At 39.4% G+C, this 23,158-nt stretch overlaps 1 long non-coding RNA gene across 1 annotated transcript in view; it reads right to left on the bottom strand.

Moving 5' to 3' along the window:
* Positions 1-21,672: 21,672 nt before the first annotated feature.
* LOC125403208 (uncharacterized) overlaps positions 21,673-23,158 on the bottom strand; it is a 39,900-nt gene continuing 38,414 nt past the window's right edge. Inside the window, exons 2-3 of the long non-coding RNA XR_007232866.3 lie at positions 22,767-22,959; positions 21,673-21,761 (exon numbers count right to left, since the gene is read on the bottom strand). This is a non-coding gene — a long non-coding RNA (uncharacterized LOC125403208). The remainder of the gene's footprint in view (positions 21,762-22,766; positions 22,960-23,158) is intronic.

Below are 23,158 nucleotides of genomic sequence, written 5' to 3'. Positions count from 1 at the left end.
GTGTGCTCCCAGACCCAGGTTCCTCCAAGGCTGTGCAGATTAACTGAACAATAGTGTAACATGATGGCCGGCTTGTTGGGGTATCTGTTCCCGCCCGGTACCCCACAGCCAGCAAGTCCCAGAGAAAATCAATCACACAGAGATCTCTATAAGTTATAAAGCTGATTGGCCCATTAGGTCAGGCTACTTATTAGTCCTTATAACTTATGTTACCCCATTATCCTTATCTACGTTAGCCACATGGCTCAGTACCTTTCTCAGTGTGACAGCTTACATGTTGCCTCTTCGGTGGTCTGCGCAGAACTGAGGAGGGAGCTTCCTGCTTTCCAGAATACTCCCAGTCTCTTTGCTCCACCTCTACGAATACAGATAATTCTCACACACCACAATAGGACAAACTCTGGGCACAGTAATATACATATCCCAGATACACATTAATATTAATTTCTTCTGTTACTTGGGTGTTCAAGGGTATGTATTCTGGGAGACATGTTTACATATAGTGGTGACCGGAGCTACAGTGTATCCCAGCATGTCATTTTGTCTCTTCTACTTATGTATATTACCATTGTTTCCCTTTATAGCCATGTTTGCGAAAAAAGCATGACATGTTTACTATTTTTCTTAATTGTTTTGTTTTGAAGAGAGGGTCTTGTGTAACCAAGGCTAATCCTCAAACTTGCTATATAGCTGAAGATAACCTTGAACTCTTGTTTCTGTCTCCTGATGTTAAAGACATGCATCATTACTCATAGTTTTTGTGGTGCTGGGTATCAGACCCAAGATTTTATGCAATATTAGGCAAAAAATCTATCAAATAAGCCATATCCCCAGTCTCATATTTACTCATGTGTCAGCAAAAGCCCCAACAGGAAAGGGATGGCACACAAGGATTGATTAATTTGATACTGGGTTAGTAAGTGTGAGTGTCAGCAAAGGCCCCAGCAGGAAAGGGATAGCACACAAGGATTGGTTAGTTTGATACTGGGTTAGTAAGTGTGAGTGTAGGTGTAGGATAGCACCTGGAAAAACAAAGTTCCAGGAGCTTTAGCATTTTAAGATTCATCAAGGGAAAAAGTGTGCTTAAAAATGCTCTGAATCTTCTTTTTATGGCTTCAGATAGGGTCGCATTACTAAGTCATCTTTAAAGATTACCTCACCTCTTCTCCCACACGTTGAAGACTACGTTGAGCTAACTCTTCCATTTGATTGTGATAAGGGCTTTCTATTTAGGTGGCTGCACCTTATGTTTCATATCTACATTAATTTTCACTCTGCATTTAGTTGAGACAAGCATATAATGAACATTAGCTTAAATGTTGGCTAATTAATATAATCCAAGTATCACTGCTTAGTCCATGATTTAAGAAGATAGAGTATGAATAACTTTAATGAAATATTTAAGGTAGGAGAAGAGAATAAGTCAGTGGCCACTTTTTCCTTTTTTGACATTTCCATGGTCGTCTTGTTCCAAGTCTTACATGGGGGTTTATAACTTCCAGTATATGCCCATTTGCCTCTTGTAGTCCTTGAACCCTGCTAACGCTTCTCTCTTTCTTACAAGGCAGCTAGCCCCTTTGAACGGCTTTTACCTTGTTTTATTTTCTTTCTTTTCCCTGGATGACTTAATTTTTAAGGTCTTATTTTCAGTTTTATCTTTATTGATCTTCTTCTCTATTGATCTTGTCTTTCATTAAACGTAATGGATTTGGGAATGATACAGATAATTAAGTGGTGAAAACACAGCCATTGATTTAGTGCTGGAAGACAAATAGAACAGGAGCAGAAAGTTTGGCTGGGTTTCAACTCCACATCTCCACTCCTGTCATTGAATTAACTGCTCATGATGAAATTTAAATGCCTCTGTGCATAAAAATAGAATCCCAAGTAGGAATGGAAATAACATTAACGTAACCATGAGTGGACTCCCTCTTAAGGACAGAATTACTTCTGTGATATTCACACCTATGTGGGCCTTGTCTGCACCCATGCATCCAAGTAAAGAATTGTTGGTGGTGGCAGTGGTGGGAGTGGTGGCAGCAGTGGTGGTGGTGGTAGAGGTGGTTATGGTGATGTTGGTAGTGTTGGAGGTGGTTGTGTTCTTGTTGTTGAGGGTGGTGGTAGAGGTTGTTACGGTGATGGTGGTAGTTTTAGAGGTGGTTGTGTTATTGTTGGTGGTGGTGGTGGTGGCAGTGGTGATGGTGATGTGTGTGTATGTGTGTTTAGGCATGAGATAGAGATGGAGAAACTTCCTCAATCCCTCTTTACCTTGTTCACTGGGCAGAGTCTCTTACTTGTAGTATGGCCACTGTTTGACTAGCACTGGATAGCGTGCTCTCTGGGGGCTTCCTGTCTTTAGCTCTCATGAGCTGCAATTATAAGCAGGTTACCATGGTCATCAGGCTTTCTGTGGGTTCTGGAGCTTTGGACTCTGGTTCCTGTGCTTCACCTGCTCAGCCATCTCTCCTGTCACCAAGTACTGGTTTAGATAGCAAATTTCTTGAGCTTTAAGTTCCTCATCTGAGATCATAAAGGATTTATATATAATTAGATATTTAGGGAAACTATCTAATAATAATATCTTAAGATATATAATATTTAAAAGACACTTAAGGTCATGCTCAACCTCCTTAGCGATCAGGGAAATGCAAATCAAAACCACTTTGAGATACCATCTTACACCTGTCAGAATAGCTAAACTCAAAAACACCAATGATAGCCTATGCTGGAGAGGATGTGGAGTGAGGGGAACACTCATCCATTGTTGGTGGGAATGCAAACTTGTGCAGCCACTATGGAAATCAGTGTGGCGGTTTCTCAGGAAACTGGGAGTCAACCTCCCTCAGGACCCAGCAATTCCACTCTTGGGAATATACCCAAGGGATGCCCTAACATACTACAAAAGTATTTGTTCAACTATGTTCATAGCTGCACTATTTGTAATAGCCAGAACATGGACACAACCTAGATGCCCCTCAATAGAAGAATGGTTAAAAAAGGTGTGGACCACATACACATTAGAGTTTTACTCAGCGGTAAAAAACAATGACATCTTGAATTTTGCATGCAAATGGATGGAAATAGAAAACGCTTTACTGAGTGAGGTAACCCAGACCCAAAAAGAGGAATATGGTATGTACTCACTCATAAGTGGATTCTAGCCATAGTTAAAGGTCTTTGAGTCTATAATTCGTGATCCTAGAGAAGCTAAATAAGAAGGTGAACCTGAAGAAAATCATATAGTTATCCTCCTGGATATTAGAAGTAGACAAGATTGCCAGGCAAACTTGGGTGCACGGGGGAGGGGGGTGAAGGTGGGGGGGTGAAAGTAAGGGGAGATGGTTAGGGAGAGGGGAAAGGGGGAGGACTGGGGATGGCTTGGGGGAATGGGAGGGGGGAGGGAGGAAGGATGGTTATGGGAGCAGGGAAGTTTATATCTCAACTAAGGGAGCCATTTTAGGGTTTGCAAGAGACTTGATTCTAGAGGGGTTCATAGGCCCAAAGAGAGGTCCCCAGATTGTTCCCTGGGCATCAGAGCAGAGGGTGCCTGAACTGGCCTTGGCCCATAACCATACTGATGAATATTTTGCATGTCACCACAGAACCTGCATCTGTCGAAGGATGGAGATAGAGACAGAGACACATATTGGAACACTGGACTTAACTCCCTAGGTCCAAATGAGAAGCAGAGGGAGGGAGAACGTTGAGCAAGGAAGGCAGAACCAGAGGGAACCTTCATCCAACGATGGATGGAGATAGAGACGGAGACCCACTTTGGAGCACTGGACTGAGCTCCCAAGGTCCAAATGAAGAACAGAAGGAAGGAGAACATGAAAAAGGAAGTCAGGACTACGAAGGGTGCGTTCACCCACTGATACAAGGGGACTGATCGAATGAAAGCTCACCAAGACCAGCTGGACTAGGACTGAACGAGCATGTGATCAAACCGGATTCTCTGAATGTGGCTGACATGGGGACTGACTGAGAAGCCATTGACAATGGCACTGGGTCTTGTTTCGTCTGCATGTACTGGCTTTTTGGGATCCTGGTCTGTTTGGATGCTCACCTTCCTGGACCTGGAGGGAGGGCTGAGGAACGTGGACTTCCCACAGGGCAGGAAACCCTGACTGCTCTTGGGATTGGAGAGGGAGGAAGAGAGGGAGTGGGGGGAGCGAGAGGGTATTGGGAGGAGGGGAGGAAGTGGAAATTCTTATAAATAAATAAATAAATATGTATAATATTTTAAAGCCAACCTATGTATTAAATTCTTGCTTTTAAGATCTATTTGATTGTTTAAGTTGAAGATATATTTCTGTTGAAGGATATTTGATCACACTGTGAATCCTGAGATTTCATTAATTACTGGAAAAACATGTTTCTAGTTGTGGTATGGCTCAGCTCTAGCAAACACCTTTCATCCAAGAGTTTTCTGCTTGGATACTGTAAACAGAATTAAATAAAGTCAACCATAGGTCAAGAGGCAGAACAAGCAACAAATTGGCAGGAAAGAACATAAAAGAATATGAGAGAATCAGGAGGATGGATAAAGAGATGGACAGAAAGTAGAAGGGAGGGACATTGATTTTGAGGAATATTGTTTGAGATGGTGTAAGAGAAAGGCCTTTTTTGGGACATCTGCAGAGGAGGACGGTCAGCCATGTGCTTTCTCTACCTCTCTGAGCTAGCAGGTTTCACCGCAGCTTCTGGCTCCTGAGTCTTTATTAGTAAAGTTGAGTGTTTGAGATTTAGATAAAAACAAAATATTTCTGCAAGGATATATGCAGTAACTTTTTTTTGTAAGAAGAAAAAGTCAAAAATAGCCTAAATGGTCATTGGTGGAAGACTGGTAATCAGCCATAATTCAAATAAAAATGCTATGAAAAGTATTAACTGTGTTGTGATGTCATATAAAGACCTCTAAGATGCATTTAATGGAAAAAAGAAAAAAAGGCGATGGGTCATTGTGTTCAAGGGAAAAGGGGAGCTGTGCTTACATTGTCTTGTATGTGGCCAAGTGAGAAAACTGAGCCTTTGGAAACTGTTTGGATCTCCACTACTTCAAGGCATTAATTTGTTACTGAGCAGAGTATCTTGAAAACTTCTGGGTATTTCTATAATTGTGTTTTTATTCTTTAAACCACATAGCCCTTTCCTTTCTCTTCCTCCTCACTTTGAAAATCTAGAATAAGCAGTTAGGTGGGGCTTGGCTAGATAGGTGGTACAAAATGGTGTGGCTTGATGGAATATGTGAGACAAAGTAGGGAAAGAGCCCACAAAATGGGTGAATTGAGGCTTGGGGATGAAACAGGGTGTAAAGAACATTCTTGCATAGTCAGCCATTGTCAAAGACCATGCAGAAGAAAAATGTTTTGTGTGTATGTTTATTCTTCTATGTGGACCCTTGCTTTTAATTTTTTGTTTTGTATGTTTGTAGCAAAAGTGGGAGACAAGAAAATTAAAAGGGTATTTTTAGGATCAGTAGTAGATGATGCATAAAATGAATGTAGAAAAGTAGAATACTGTTAGCAGAAAGACATATACAGGCAAGGGCATGGAATATGTGGAAAACCAGGAGGGAAAGTGGAGGGCTATTTCATAGAAAAGGTATATGAAATACAATATGGAAGGCTACTATATCAGGCAAATTTTAAAAATAATTGGAGAGATGAAGACGAACACTAAAAAGAAATCCCATACTAGCTGAGAAATGAGTATAATAAAGAGTTATTAATTTAGGGGTAGACTCATAGATCACAGTCCTCTGCTTGAACAAGGAACAGCAATTGAATCCTGCATCCAGAAAAGAGGCTGGATGCACGCTTATATCAGCATTTATAGTATAAGAGGCCACACCCAATTGGGCAGGTAACTTAAAGGCTACTGGCTGTAGGGATTCCTACAGCACCTCCCCTTTTTGTTTAAATAAGAGAATTCTAAGCCTAATACAAAATTATATACAATAAGAACAAATATGAAGTATAAAAAGTAGAATTACAACCAGCATAAACAATATCAAGCAAGAAACATGTGATAAATGTTTCAATAATTATCCTATCTTAAGGAGTTTAAGTCTTGTATTATAAATAACTTGGCCAAGTCATGAGAGGAAAGTAACTACAGCTATCTAGTCTTCAACCCTATTGAAGACCCGAGAAGGGAAATAATATCACTTGATTAAGCAGAAAGTGCAATCAAGCAACTTCCAAAATGTGTAACAAATGACAGAGAAAACTGGCTATCTGGGCAATGGCCCAAAGTCTCATTTGCAATGTTAGAGCAATCAACTGTGGCTAAGGCCTAGAGTAACTGACAGATGATTTTCAGAGGCAGGAAAATTTTCAAAACCATCTTACCCTGTCTTGGAAAGATTTGACAGTCTTTTTAGTTGTATCTTGCTTGTCCTGTCCAGACATCATGCATTTTGACAGTGGTCAATGCATGGGCAGTTCCTTACCCAAAAAACAGTTTTGCTAGGAAAAAAACAAGTTCCAAATAGGGTGTTTCAGTGCTCAACATTCTCTTGGGAATAGATTGGTACTGCCAGGAGCAATCATGCCTCACATTAACAGAACCCTAAGTTATTTAAATGCCATATTCTACAACTCTTTGAAGTGGTTGAAGATTACCTATCTATGCAGAATACAATCTCTATGTATCTAAAGAACCTGATTAGTCTAACTTTTGACTATTGACTTTTGAATCTTAATACCTATATAACTTAAAGACTAAGACTTCATATTAGAATATTAAACAATCTTTAAATGATTGTGCAACAAATGAGGACAATGATCTCAAAATGTAAATGATGTATAAGTATCTTGATCACAGGTAGAAATGTATATTGCAATATGATAAATATATTCTAAAATTATATCAATATACAAATGTCTTTAGCATAGATAGAAGTAAAAGCATGCATGCAAAAATATGAGAAAATAATTTTGCCTAGGTATACAAATATTATAGAAGAAAATAGGAACATATTCAATATAATTTAAGTTTGTATCAATATATTGAATCTATACCAATGTAAATTGCCTATAAACAATAGCTCACAAGTTTTCACTCTTTACTCACTATTATTATTTGTGTGAATAAGTTCATACTAATCTATTATACCACCCAATTTCCCCCTTTTTTCAGAGATCCCTGAGCTTACATAAATTTTCCCTAACCCCCAGCCCTATTACAACTATAAGCAACCCCTAAATGATATCCCTAACCCTAAGGACAAACTTTATTGGAGAGGGGACATTGTCTTCTAGAATTATTTCCAGCTGTCATGGGGGCTCCTCTTTAGGCATCTAGCTATCCAGGGTCTCTTGACTTTTTGAAGATGAATATTTTCCTACAAAAACAAGAAGAGAACCCTGCCCCAACCCTTATGAGGTTTCCTTAAAACCTGTTTGGTTGCAACCTCTATGTATGAGCTGTCATTTCTCTTTCTCAAGACATTTCTCTTTTTCAAACTGAATCTTTATTAATTTTGATGGTATCCATAACTTTTCTTCTCCTGTTGAAACAAGAGCAAAACCCCTTTATACATTGGCTGATTTAATTCTATTATACAATGCCTCTCTGCTGTTTTTGTTACTTTCTCATTAGCATTAAGAAAATTCAAAGTTAACAAAGCATTATGTAATCTATTTCTGGGGATATTTTCTATTCCTTTCTGCTTGTTTAACATATCCTTTATAGTTTGATTTGATCTTTCTATAACTGCCTGACCTGTAGGATTGCTTAGTATACATGTAATATGCTTTATATTATAATAAGCAAAAAAACTGTTTCATTTTCTTAGAGACATATGCTGGACCATTATCTGTCTTTATTTGTACAGGTATGTCTATGATGACCATAACTTTTAATAAATGTGTGATTACTGAATCAGCCTTTTCTGAGCTTAAAGCAGCTGCCCATTGAAAACCTGAATAAGTGTCAATGGTGTTGTTAACAGATTTTAATTTTTCAGAATCTGCAAAGTGGAACACATCCATCTGATTTCATCCCTTTGAGTACCCTTTGGGTTACTCCCTGTAGGTAGTGGTGTTTGGTTATAGAAAGAGCAAGTAGGTCATCTCTTTATAATTTCCTTAGCTTGTTACCATGTAATAGAAAACACTTTCTTTAAACTTTTGCTATTGACATGATGCTTCTTATGAAATTCTGAGACCATCAACACACTTCCAATCTATAATCAATCAATTTCTGCATTACCTTTTGCTAGAGAACCTGGCAGACCCATGCGGAATCGGATGTGTGTTATGTATATGGGCAAAGCCTATTCCTGATTATATCTTTTTTTCTTTATAAAAGATTATTAATTTATAAAAGTTTCCATTTCTGCCCCTCCTCCCAATACCCTCCCAATTCCCCCACTCCCTCTCCTCCTCCCTCTCCATCCCTAAGAGCAGTCAGGGTTTCCTGCCCTGTGGGAAGTTCAAGTTCCTCCCCCCTCCCTCCAGGTCCAGGAAGGTGAGCATCCAAACAGACTGGATCCCAAAAATCCAGTATATGCAGAGGAAACAAGTCCCAGTGTCATTGTCAATGGCTTTTCAGAAAGACCCCGTGCCAGCCACATTCAGAGAATCTGGCCACATTCAGAGAATCTGGTTGGATCACGTGCTCATTCAGTTCAGTTCAACTGGCATTGGTGAACTCTCATTAGATCAGTCCCCTTGTATCAGTGGGTGAATGCACTCCTCACGGTCCTGCCTTTCTTGTTCATGTTCTCCCTCCTTCTGCTCCTCATTTAGACCTTGGGGGCTCAGTCTAGTGCTCCAATGTGGGTCTCTGTCTCAATCTCCATCCATCAACAGGTGAAGGTTCCCTCTGGTCTTGCCTTCTTTGCTCACGTTCTCTTTCCTTCTGTTTCTCGTTTGGACCTAGGGAGTTAAGTCCAGTGTTCCAATGTGGGTCTCTGTCTCAATCTCCATCCATTACCAGATGAAGGTTCTATGGTGATATGCAAAATATTCATCAGTATGGTTATGGGCCAAGGCCAGTTCAGGCACCCTCTCCTCTGTCCAGAGAACAATCTGGGTATCTCTCCTTGGACCTAGGAGCCCCTTTATAATCAAGTCTCTTGTAAACCCTAAAATGACTCCCTTAGTTGAGATATATACTTCCCTGCTCCCATATCCATCCTTCCTCCCTCCCCCCCATCCCAATCCCCTGAGCTTTCCCCATTCCTCCCTTTCTCCCTTCTCTCTAACCCTCTCCCCTTCCAACAACCCCCCCACCCCCTATGCACCCGAGGTTACCTGGCACTCTTGTCTACTTCCAATCTCCAGGAGGATAACTACATGATTTTCTTCAGGTTCACCTTCTTATTTAGCTTCTCTAGGATCACGAATTATAGACTCAAAGACCTTTAATTATGGCTAGAATCCACTTATGAGTGAATACATACCATATTCCTTTTTTTGGGTCTGGGTTACCTCACTCAGTAAAGCGTTTTCTATTTCCATCCATTTGCATGCAAAATTCAAGATATTGTTTTTTACCGCTGAGTAAAACTCTAATGTGTATGTGTTCCACACCTTTTTTAACCATTCTTCTATTGAGGGGCACCTAGGTTGTTTCCAGGTTCTGGCTATTACAAATAGTGCTGCTATGAACATAGTTGAACAAATGCTTTTGTGGTATGATAGGGCATTTCTTCGGTATATTCCCAAGAGTGGAATTGCTGGGTCCTGAGGGAGGTTGACTCCCAGTTTCCTGAGAAACCGCCACACTGATTTCCACAGTGGCTGCACAAGTTTGCATTCCCACCAACAATGGATGAGAGTTCCCCTCTCTTTACATCCTCTCCAGCATAGGCTATTATTGGTGTTTTTGAGTTTAGCTAATCTGACCGGTGTAAAATGGTATCTCATAGTTGTTTTGATTTGCATTTCCCTGATCGCTAAGGAGGTTGAGCATGACCTTAAGTGTCTTTAGGCCATTCGAAGTTCTTCTGTTGAGAATTCTCTCTTCAGATCAGCACCCTATTTTTTAATTGGGTTAATTAGAGTTTTAGTGTCTAGTTTCTTGAGTTCTTTATATATTTTGGAGATCAGGCCTTTGTCTGATGAGGGGTTGGTAAAGATCTTCTCCCAGTCAGAAGGTAGCCCTTTTGTCTTATTGACGGTGTCCTTTGCTTTACAGAAGCTTCTCAGTTTCAGGAGGTCCCATTTATTCATTGATTCTCTTATTGTCTGTGCTACTGGGGTTCTACCTAGGAAGTGGTCTCCTGTGCCTATGTCTTGTAGACTACTTCCCACTTTCTCTTCTATCTGGTTCAAAGTGGTCAGATTAATGTTGAGGTCTTTAATCCATTTGGACTTGATTTTTGTGCATGGTGATAGATATGGATCTACTTTCATTCTTCTACAGGTTGACATCCAGTTATGCCAGCACCATTTGTTAAAGATGCTTTCCTTCTTCCATTGCATACCTTTAGCTCCCTTGTTGAAAATTAAGTGTTCATAGGTTTGTGGGTTAATATCTAGGTCTTCTATTCGATTCCATAGGTCAACTTCTCTGTTCTTATGCCAGTACCAAGCTGTTTTCAATACTGTAGCTGTGTAATAGAGTTTGAAGTCAGGGATGGTTATACCTCCAGAAGTTCCTTTATTATATAAGATTATTTTGGCTATCCTGGGTTTTTTTGTTTTTCCATATAAACTTGACTATTGTTCTCTCAAGGTCTGTGAAGAAGTTTGATGGGATTTTGATGGGGATTGCATTGAATCTATAGATTGCTTTTGGTAGAATTGCCATTTTTACTATGTTGATTCTGCCAATTCAAGAGCAGGTGAGGTCTTTCCATTTTCTGGTATCCTCCTCAATTTCTTTCTTCAAAGACTTAAAGTTCTTGTCAAATAGGTCTTTCACTTCCTTGGTCAGAGTTATCCCAAGATATTTTATGCTATTTGTGGCTATCGTGAAAGGTGATGTTTCTCTGATTTCCCTCTCTGCATCTTCATCCTGTGTGTATAGGAGGGCAACCGATTTTTTGGAGTTGATCTTGTATCCTGCCACATTACTAAAGGTGTTTATCAGCTGTAGGAGTTCTTTGGTAGAGTTTTTGGAGTCACTCATGTATACTATCATATTGTCTGCAAATAACGAGAGTTTAACTTCTTCCTTTCCAATTTGAATCCTCTTGATCCCCTTATGTTGTTGTATTGCTATTGCTAGAAATTCAAGCACTATATTGAAGAGGTATGGGGAGAGTGGACAGCCTTGTCATGTTCCTGATTTCAATGGAATGGCTTTGAGTTTCTCTCCATTCAGTTTGATGTTAGCTGTTGGCTTGCTGTATATTGCTTTTATTATATTTAGGTATGATCCTTGTATCCCCAATCTCTTCAACACCTTTATCATAAAGGGATGTTGAATTTTGTCAAATGCTTTTTCAGCATCTAATGAAATGATCATATGGTTTTTTCTTTCAGTTTATTCATATGATGGATTACATTGATAGATTTGCATATGTTGAACCAGCCCTGCATCTCTGGAATGAAGCCTACTTGGTCATAATGGATAATTTTTCTAATGTGTTCTTGGATTTGGTTTGCCAGTATTTTGTTGAGAATTTTCGCGTCAATGTTCATGAGTGAGATTGGCCTGTAATTCTCTTTCTTGGTTGTGTCTTTATGTGGTTTTGGTATCAGGGTAACTGTAGTTTAATAAAAAGAGTTTGGCAATGACTCTTCTGTTTCTATATTGTGAAATACCTTAAGGAGTTTAGGTATCAGCTTTTCTTGGAAGTTCTGGTAGAATTCTGCATCGAAACCATCTGCCCTGGGCTTTTTTTGGTCGGGAGGTTTTTGATAACAGCTTCTAATTCTTCGTGACTAACAGGTCTATTTAGATTGTTCACCTGGTCTTGATTTAACTTTGGTAAATGGTATTTATTTAAAAACCAATCCATTTCTTGTACATTTTCCAATTTTGTGGCATATAAACTTTCATAGTAAGGTCTAATGATTCTCTGAATTTCCTCTGTGTCTGTTGTTATGTCCCCCTTTTCATTTCTGATCTTATTAATTTGAGTGTTCTCTCTCTGCCGTTTGATTAGTTTGGCTAGGGGGTTTGTCAATCTTGTTGATTTTCTCCAAGAATCAACTTTTTGTTTCGTTGATTCTTTGGATTGTTTTCTGTGTTTCTATTTTGTTGATTTCAGTCCTCAGTTTGATTATTTCCAGTCTTCTACTCCTCATGGGTGAGTCTGCTTCTTTTTTTTTCCAGAACTTTCAGGTGTGCTGTTAAGTCTCCAATGTGTGCTTTCTCTGTTTTCTTTAATTGGGCACTTAGTGCTATGAACTTTCCTCTTAGCACTGCTTTCATTGTGTCCCATTGTTTGTGTATGTTGTGTCTTTATTTTCATTAAATTCAAGGAAGACTTTAATTTCTTTCTTTATTTCTTTCTTGACCCAGGGATGATTCAGTAGTTGACTGTTTAACTTCCACACGTTTGTAGGCTCTCTGGTGTTCGAATTGTTATTGAATTCTAACTTTATTCCATGGAGATCTGACAAGACACAGGTGGTTACTAATTTTTTTTGTATCTGTGGAAGTTTGCTTTGTTACCGAGTATGTGGTCAATTTTCGAGAAGGTTCCATGAGCTGCAGAGAAGAAGGTATATTCTTTCCTATTTGGGTGGAATGTTCTATAGATATCTGTTAAGTCCATTGATTCATTACCTCTAGTAATTCTCTTATTTCTCTGTTGAGTTTCTGTCTGATTGACCTGTCCATTGGTGAGAGAGGTGTGTTGAAGTCTCCTACTATTAGTGTGTGTGGTTTGATGACTGCCTTGAGTTCTAAAAGTTTTTCTTTTACATAAGTGGATGTTTTTATATTAGGGGCATAGATATTCAGTATTGAGACTTCCTCCTGATGAATTGTTCCTGTTATGAGTATGAAATGTCCATCTCTATCTCTTCTGATTGATTTTAGTTTGAAGTCAATTTTGTTAGATATTAGAATGGCCACACTTGCTTGTTTCTTAGGTCTGTTTGCTTGGAAAATCTTTTCCCAACCTTTTACTCTGAGTAGATGCCTATCTTTGTGGTTGAGGTGTGTTTCTTGTAAACAGCAGAATGTTGGATCCTGTTTTCGTATCCATTCTCTTAGTCTGTGCCTTTTTATAGGTGAGTTGAGTCCATTAATATTAAGTGATATTAATGACCAGTGGTTGTTGATTCCGGTTATTATTTTGTGTGTGTGTGTGTGTGTGTAGTAGAGTTTGTGTGTTTCTCTTCTTTGAGTTGTGGTTGTGAAGGGTCATTAGATGTCTGGGTTATTGTAGGCATTGTGGACAATGTTGGATTCCTTGGGTTGTGATTTTCCTTCTATTACTTTTTGTAAGGCTGGATTTGTGGCTACGAATTGTTTAAATTTATTTTTATCCTGGAATATTTTGTTTTCTCCGTTGATAGTGAATGATAACTTGGCTGGGTATAGTAGTCTGGGTTTGCATCCATGGTCTCTTAGTTTCTGCAGTACCTCTATCCGGGACCTTCTGGCTTTCATGGTTTCCATAGAGGAGTCCAGTGTGAGCCTGATAGGTTTACCTTTATAAGTTACTTGATCTTTTTCCTTTGCAGCTCTTAATATTCTTTCTTTAATCTGTATGTTTTGTGTTTTGATTATTATATGGCGAGGGGATGTTTTTTTTTTGATCCAGTCTATTCGGTGTTCTGTATGCTTCTTTAACCTTCATAGGAATATCGTTCTTTAGGTTGGGAAACTTTTCTTCTATAATTTTGTTGAATATATTTTCTGGGCCTTTGATCTGCAATTCTTCTCCTTCAATCCCTATTTTTCTTAGCTTTGTTTTTTTTTATTGTGTCCCAGTTTTCTTGAATGTTTTGTGAAGAGAATTTGTTGGATTTGCCATTTTCTTTGATCAGAGCATTTATTTTCTCTATGGTATCTTCAGAATCTGAGATTTGTTCTTCTATCTCTTGTATTCTATTGGTTATGCTTGATTCTGTAGTCTCCGTTCGTTTATCTAGATTTTCCATATCCAGCTGGTTCTCGGTTTGTGTTTTCTTCATTGCCTCCATTTCAGTTTTCAATTCTTGAACTGTTTCCTTTACCTGTTTGATTGTTTTTTCTTGGTTTTCCAGGGTATCATTCACGGATTTACTTATTTCTTCAAACTTTTTGTTATACTTCTCATCCAGTTCTTTAAGGGAATTATTCATATCCTGTTTAAGGGACTCTATTGCTTTCATAATGGCACTTTTTTCCACTTCTTCTGGCTTAAGGTGTTCAAGTCCTTCTATTGTAGGGTCGTTGGGATCTGGTGTTTTCATGTTGTTTTTCAGATTGTTGGAGAAGGTCTTGCCTTGGCGTCTGCCCATCTCTTCCTTCAAATGCTCTCTATTGGATCTTCTGGTACCCGGTCAGGTTCCCTTGTTGGGCAGGGACTTCACTGACAGAAGGCCTACCTTTCCTCAGGTTGGCTTTTAAAACACAGGAACTGCCTCCCACCGGGATGCGCCTACAGCCCAGGCCCAGCGTGCAAGGCAGCTGAGCTGGGGAAATTTTATGGCCCCAGGGGGAAGGGAGAAATATAGGAAGGTGTACCTGGATGGAAGCTGGAATGGCAGGCGGGAGAGCTTAGCAGGGTGGAGCCACCATTGCAGGGTGACCTGGGGGTCTAGGGGGTCGGGGAAAGTCTGAACTCTTCCTCGCCGGGCTCCTGCTGTGGGCCAGAAGCATACTCACCCCTCTGATGGCTGTCTGCTAGCTCCTGATTATATCTTGAACTTGTATGAATAATGAAGTCAATTCTGTATCATCCGGTACAAATTCAGCAGTTTCAATATGAAAGACAACTCTTTCTGCATATTGTGAATCAGTCACTATATTAAGAGGTTCTTTAAAATCCCTTAGTACCATAAGAATAGCAAAAAATTTTGCCTTTTGGACAGAATTATAAGGGATATGTTCCACCATACTTAAATCTTCTGATTTGTAACCTACTTTTCCTGACTTATTTGCATCAGTAGAGAATGTATGGGCTTCAGTTATTGGTGTGTCCCACACAATGTGGGGAAGGATCCAAGCAGTTCTCTTTAAAAGGTTAATTCTACAGCTTTGGTGATGATTGCTGTTAATCTCTCCTAAAAAATTAGCACAAGCTCTTTGTCAAGGTTCATTGTCTTTCCATAACTTTTTAATTTCATCAGTATTAAATGGCACTATAATCTCTGCTGGGTCTATACCTGCTAGTTGACAAAGTCTCAATTTTTCTTTTATAGTTAATTCAGAGACGTTTTCCACATAAGTTTTTAATTTTTTACTTGGTTTAAGTGGTAAAAAGATTCATTCTAAGATAGTATCTTCCCTTTGCATTAAAATTCCTGTAGGGGGAAATTCTAGAAGGCAATATGACTAGAATGCAATTAAGATTTAAATTCACCCTATCCATATGTGCCTCCTGTAATTTTTCTTCAATGACAATCAATTGCTTTTCTGCTTTAGCTGTTAGTTCTCTGGGATCATTTAAGTCTTTGTCACCATCTAAGGTTTTGTTTAAACAAACTGTTAGATCAGGTGTTTTTTCCAACAGTTGGTCATAGACTGGAAATGTCTCCTAACAATCTTTGAAAGTCATAAAGAGTCCACAATCAGTCTCCTAATTTGTGCCTTTGTGTTCTAATTTCTGTGTCCCGTGCTACCGTCTCGCCAGCAAGAACTACGCAGCATACTTAGGATCCTTCTGCAGAAAAGCTTTAATGCCTCTTGAGAGAGAGAGAGCCTAAGCTTACAAAGCAGAGACCCAGAATGAGGGGAACCCATCCCTTATATAGGAAACAGTCCTCGCTTCGGACGTGTCACTCTTGGATTGGTCCGCTGCCCATCAACCCAGATGACGCCTCAGGAGTAGGCAGGGACGCAGCAGTGGAAAGTTACCAAGCACATGTGCATTATAGTCCCACTGTCTCTGCCTCCCCAATGCTGGGATTAAAGGCGTGTGCTACAACACCTTGAACTCACAGAGATCTGTCTCTGCCTCCCAGGCATTGGGATTAAAGGTGTGTGCTACCACACCTTGAGGTCACAGAGGTCAATATGCCTCTGCCTCCCAGGCATTGGGATTAAAGGTGTGTACTGCCACAACCTGAAGTCACAGAGGTCAACTACCTCTGCCCCTTAAAGTAATGGAGAATGTGGTTGCGGCCCTCCACATTTCTGTAAACCTATTTTATAACTTAGGAAACTGACAAAATCTTCTCTCTTTAATTTTTAGGAGCAATTTATAATCCCCACTTTGGCAAAACATTTTTACTTCTTCAAACATTGTTTGAATCAGGTAGCAAAGTGTTATCCATATAATGATAAATTATAGATTTAGGAAATTTTTAACATATTATTTCCAATAGCTGACTTACAAAGTATTGGCACAGGGTAGGGTTATTGAGCATTCCCTGTAGAAGGATGGTCCAGTGGTGTCTCCTAGTAGGCTGAGAATTATAAGTAGGCTTTGTGAAGGCAAACTTTTCTCTGTCCTTTTCTTGTAAAGGTATAGTAAATAAACAATCTTTAAAATCAATAACTATAAGAGGCCATCTTTTTGGTAATAGAGAAGGCAGAGGGATTCCAGATTGTTGACGGCCCATAGGTTGAATTACCTTGTTGACAGCTCTTAGATCTTTCATCATTCTCCATTTTCCAAATTTCTTTTTAACAACAAATATAGGAGAATTCCAAGGGCTGATTGATTCTTCAGTATGGTGAGCATCTATTTGCTCCTGTATAAGCTATTCTAAAGCCTCCAGTTTGTCTTCTGTTAATGGCCACTGTTTAACCCATATTGGTTTCTCAGTTAACCATTTTAAAGGTAGGGTTGATGGTACCTCTAAAGGTTTGCTAGTTTCTTCGTGTTCTTCTACAGCCTGAATGGCTAGTGACCTTTGTGTTTAGTACCTTATAATATCCTTCCCAAAATTAGGAGTTTCTGGGACTGCAGGAATGTTAATCTGGGGATTCCATTGCTGCAGCAGGTCACAATCCCACAAATTCACTGAAATATTAGCCACATATGGCCTCAGCCTTTCTCTCTGTCCTTCTGGCCCTATGCATTCAATTCATCTTGTGCTTTGTTTCACTTGAGATAGGGTTCCAATTCCTAGTAACTGAACATTTCCCTTTTGAAGAGGCCAATTTGGAAGCTGGTGCGGGAGAATTGTCTGTATTCTGTCAATCATGTTTTAAATAAAAGCTGATTGGCCAGGCAGGAGATGTAGGCGGGAAAACCAGACAGGAAGTGGAAATGATGCAAGGAGAGCAGGAGAATTCTGGGGAGGAGGAAGTTGATTCCTCCCACTCCTGCCCAGATAACCGAAGCAGCAAGATGTGAGCTGCCCCACTGAAAAAGGTACTGAGCCACATGGCTAAAATAGATCAGAAAAATGGGTTAATCAAAATGAGAGAGTTAGTCAGTAAGAAGCCTGACCTAACGGGCCAATCAGCTTTATACCTTATAGAAATCTTTGTGTGATTCTTCTCTGGGACTAAACAGCTGGGGAGACTGGGCAGGACAGAAACCCCCAACAAACAAACAGCCCATCATGTTACAGAATGGCGCCCAAGTGGATAACTGCATCCACAGAAAGCCTGAAGAAAGCTTGGAAAAGACTAGAGTAAAGCATTTCAGTTTTCAGTCATAGCAGAAAAAAAGCTGCGCTATTTTAAAATGCTGGCTTTCTGGGCCATCCTGCCAGGGAAAACTCTGACTCTTTCTAGCAGGCAGTCCAGGCTATGGAAACACTGTTGCAGCTTGCTTCCTGGCAAGGACCTTGAAAAGCCTTAAGAGCTTTTGAGTGTTGTTTTCTCCATATTCCTTAGCAAATTAAAGACCCATGTGGTCAGAAAAAGAGAGATATACAGTTAAGAGAGATTCAAAGAGTAAGAAAACCTCTAAATGGTTTACATTGTGTTAAAAATATATACAGGCTAAAGGTTATAGTTCTCAGAGTAAAAAAATAAAAAGAAAGAACGAGTAGCCTGGGAGGCAGAGACAGATGGATCTCTGGGAGTTCAAAGATAGCCTGGTTTACAGAGGGAATTCCAGGATAAAGATATACAGAGAACCTGTCTCAAAAAGCCAAAAGTTAAAAGTAAAAATAAAAGAAATAGAGGTTAAAATAAAGCCACATAAAGATGAAAAATACACAGAGAATCTTGATACTGTATGCTATTATGCTCTCTTTGAATTGTTTAAATGCTCAGGAAGGAGTAACAGCTGCTAAAAGATATTTGCTTATAAATGTTGCAGAATTAATCCAAGGTAAGTATTTTGAAAATACCTTGGCTTCAAAATTTAAGTCAAAAGGTATGTTACTTTGGAGAAGAGATTTTGCTTTTGTGTCCACAGAAAACGAGAGGCTCTGGATTTATTCAGAGTTAAGAAAAATCATCTTTGACCAAGGGAGATCACCTGAGCAATCTCCGGTAGGAACAGATGGCCCAGATGTCTGAGTTCTTCATCCAGAACAGGTTCAAAACTGCTGCCTGAGATGATCAAGACTCATAAGATACTTCAGTCAGGACTTGATCATAACTCTAAATTTTCTTTAGGTCCCCATAAGATTATCAGTGCCCCCAAACAGCTGGAAGTAGCCTGGAATACTACACCCACATTCCCCAAAAATGGACTATGGATATTTTCCTTTGTTTTTTAAAAAAAGAGGGGGAAGTGGTGCAGGAGAATTGTCTGTATTCTGTCAATCATGTTTTTAAAAAAAAGCTGATTGGCCAGGCAGGAGATGTAGGCAGGAAAACCAGACAGGAAGTGGAAATGATGTAAGGAGAGCAGGAGAATTCTGGGGAGGAGGAAGTTGATTCCTCCCACTCCTGCCCAGATCACTGAAGCAGCAGGATGTGAGCTGCCCCACTGAAAAAGGTACTGAGCCACATGGCTAACATAGATCAGAAAAATGGGTTAATCAAGATGTGAGAGTTAGCCAGTAAGAAGCCTGACCTAATGGGCCAATCAGCATTATAACTTATAGAGATTTCAGTGTGATTTTTCTCTGGGACTAAACAGCTGGGGGTATCGGGCAGGACAGAAAACACAAACAAGCAGGCCCCCTCATGTTACAGGATGCCAAGATTTTGGAGTAATGATACTCACATCCACACCTGTGTCTATCAAACCAACAATTACAATGCCATTTATATGCACTCTTAGCTTTGGTCTTTGATCATTTATAGAAGTCTGCCAGAATATACGTTTCCTATTTCCTATCGGAATTTTTTATTCATCTTCCATGTTTATCCCATCATCTAGAACAGTATGGTTTTTTACAGAAAACTCTGGATTTTTTAATTTTCCTGGTGAGACATGTCCTCCGCAGTGACTGGGAATGACTGGAGCACTTTTGACTTGTGAGGCCTGCAAGAGGCCCCCACCAAGGAATTTCCCAATGTTATCAGGTTGCCTTGTTTGTCTGTTGTTGATCTGCTTCATTGGTCCAATGTCAGCCTTTGTCACACCTTCTACATAATCCAGAAGGTTGATACCTTTTTTTTTTGCCATTTTCAGAAGAGACATTATTTCTAGGAATTCTTTGTCTACAATCCCTTCTCAGATGTCCTAGTTTACCATAATTAAAACGTTTGTCATTTTGATGTCTCCTCATACTTTTGGAAATTGCTTCTCTTACCCAAGATTCAGTATTATAGTCAAATGTCTTAAGGTTTATTGTATGCAGTATCCATTCATCCATTGGTGCTGATCTAATCTTTAAAGGTCCAAATATCTTTTTGAATTTTAAGTTGGCATTTTCAAAAGCCAGAGATTCAATAAGTACTTGTCTAACATCTGGGTCTGTTACTCCTATTTGTACAGACTAGTTAATCTTTGTAAAAAGTCAGTAAATGGTTCTCTCTGACCCTGTTTAACCCTGGTATATGATTCAATTTGTTTTCCTAGTTCTTGAATCCTGTGCCAAACATTTAAGGCTGCTTTGTGGCATAGGGACAAGATTTGTTCATTGTAAAGAGCTTGAGCCTGTGGGTCAGCATAAGTGCCCTCACCAAGAACTTGATCTTTGGAAGTCTCAAGTCCTTTTGCTTCTCCCTGTTGTTTCAAAATTTTTGCCTCTTCCCTGAAACAACATTTCCACATCAGTTGAGGCCCATCATCAATGACTACTGAAACTAACTGAAGCCAGTTGTGTGGTGTTGCTTTACTGCTAGAAGCCCTTGTCTTTACCATCTCCCTAACAAATGCAGAATGCAAACCATAAGTTACTACTGCTTGCTTAATTTCTTTTAGATCATTCATTCCTATAGGTATCCCTCTACCTTGTTTGGATCCTTTTGGGCCTTTAGAATTTGATGCTTTGTCAGATAGATTACAGGGTAGGAAGCTAAAACCCTGATTAAGTCATCTCTGACAGCTACTGGCAATGCTAAATCCTGTCCTTGTACCTTCTTTTCCTGCTCATCAGCTCCAATAATTTCCTCAATCATTTCAAACTTTTTGACTACTGTCTTTTGTAAAGCCTGAATCTCCTGGCCTGTATATATTTCTAGTGATTTTATTGAGGCATCTAGCCTCTGGTCCTCATTCTGTACATGTGATTCTAAGATCTGAAGTTTTTCCTTTAAAGATAACATCTCATCCTTAGACATTATTTGGATAGTGTGCAGATTGCTTTCCTGGAGAGATACTCTACCTGCTAACTTGTCATAACTTTTTAACAAATTTTGATTGTTAAATTCAACAGTCTGAATTCTTTCAGATAATTTCTCAGTTCCTTTTGACATGGATTCAACTTTGCCTGTCAAATTAATGTTACCCTTTTCAATAGTATTAATTTTTTCAGGTATGCTTTGATTTTTGATGGTATTAATCCTGTCAGATATCTGTTCATTATTAGTCTATAAATACTGTATAATTTCTAAAAGTGCCTCATTCTTGGCTATGTTATCAAACCATTTTCTTAAAGGTATAACATGAAGAAAAAAACTGAATCCCAATATCTAATAAATGGATATATCACAATAAACATATAAGCCTTTCAGAATACAACCCATAGTATTAGCAAAGCAATAGTAATGTTGTCTGCAATTATATAACTTTTGAGTTTATTGATTTATTAATTAATAAAACATTTACCTGTGTTATGAGGTCTGGTAAATTGTTTTAGGTGTAATAATCTTTATTGTCCAGCAGGTGTCAGGGTTACAGAGTCATGACCAGAGGCACAACTGGTAGCGCCAGGAATAGTCCAGAGCCTATTTGGTTTTCCACCTTGGTGCTGGAAATACTGAGATATATGCTTTGCTTGACAAATTAAAAGCAATTATATCAATTCCATACACAGAGCAAGGAACCCAGAACTCAGGAGCAGGAAGCACCAACTGGAAGTTGTGCAGATAATCGTGTGGCAGGAAACACAACAGTGGGGGGGGGGGGAATGTGTGTGAACTTCGGAAATTTCCAAATTACTGTGCGCACTTAGCTCCACTATGGTGGGGTTTCACAAAAAACTGCTTAGTAGGTGAAAGCAATCCAAGCAGGCAGGGGTGGGAGACTTTTGGGCTCTGGACCTTTTAGGCCTTTTAAGCGTGTCCACCTGGTAGGTGTGGAGTTCTGATCCACGTGGGCGCCAGATGAAGAAGGATGCTAAAAAGAAATCCCACACTAGATCAGAATTGAGTATAATGAAGGGTTATTTATTTAGGGTTAGAATCACAGGTCACAGTCTTCTGCTCAAATGGGGAACAGCAACGGAATCCCACAGCTGGAAGAGAGAGAGAGAGAGACCCCCATGCTTACATCAGCATTACAACCATAGTATAAGAGGCCATGCCCAAGTGGGCAGGTAACTTAAAGGCTACTGGCTGTAGGAATTCCTACAGCAGAGAGATTATTAGAATGTTTGCTATCTTCAAACTCAGGTATTCTTGATTAGATTGTATATATGCCTGAGTGTAGAGATATTTCATTTGCATTTTAATAAATAAAACTTGCCTGAAGATCAGAAAGTAAAACAGCTAACCTGGTCAGCATTATAGACCAGGCAGTGGTGACATACACCTGTAATCCCAGTAGCTACAATGACACACACCTTTAATCCCAGTAGCCACACTAGTTTGCCATAGAAACCAAGCAGTAGTGGTACACGCCTTTAATCCCAGCCCTAGAGAGGATTATAAGATGGGAGAAGACAGCTCTCAGACACAGTCTCCATCTGAGATTCCTGGACGCTGGTTCACCATTTCAGACTAAGGTAGAGGTAAGAGCCAGTGGCTGGCTGTTTTACTCTCTGGTCTTCAAACAAGTTTTATTTATTAAAAACACAAATGAAATATCACTACAGGATACTTTAGGCTAAAGGATTAATTAAGTCAGGATGGGGGTGAAAGAGCCATAGAGGAGGGAATAATGGGTGAGTTAACTAAAGCTATGGAGGTATGAAACAGCCTCATGGAAACACACAAATTAGTAAGCTAATTGCAAAATCAAACTTAAAAATGAGTTCAAACAGAGTTAGCCTGCATAGATAGACAATGTCACTCCCATAATTTAATAATTTTGTGTTATTAAATGAAGATCACAGTGCAAGGCATGGACTTTCTCCCTATGAGTTATTGATTGGATAGTTCCAAGAGGTCTCCAAAATAATTCAGACTACTTTCATTATTCTTGGTTACTTCCATCACTACATAGTAGGATCCTGCTGTTGAAGAAACCACACACTTTTGCTGCATGCCATAGAGAAACCCATCTCAAACTGACCAGTTACCTGCACAAGGCCTATGTAAGAACAAGTCATCCGAGATTCCTGCATAGGTGGGGTAATCTCCAGACCCCACCCTTTACTCAGGAGTTACTTGCAGTTGACAGTTGCTGGTAGAGGGAGAATCATTCTTCATTGAGGGTGAAACCAGTACTAGGATCCCTGTGCTTCAGGGGAAGGGCCCCCTTCCATGCACTGTCTCAAAAGGAAACAAACAAACAAAGAAAAACAAAACAGAAGCAAAAACCTAAAATAAAATGTCTACTAGGGATCTGGGATTGTGACTTAGTGTGTGAGTCAATCCCCCAGTAGAGAAAATGTTTAAGTACACAGTTCATACCTTAGCTTTATACTGTGGTTAGAAAGTAAAATTTTATTTACATTAAATATGTGCATGT

The sequence above is a fragment of the Myodes glareolus genome, chromosome 3 (assembly GCF_982192425.1).
Source record: "Myodes glareolus chromosome 3, mMyoGla1.1, whole genome shotgun sequence".
Taxonomy (NCBI): domain Eukaryota; kingdom Metazoa; phylum Chordata; class Mammalia; order Rodentia; family Cricetidae; genus Myodes; species Myodes glareolus.
The sequence above is the reverse complement of the archived record's forward strand: the minus strand, read 5'-3'. Positions and strand labels throughout refer to the sequence as shown.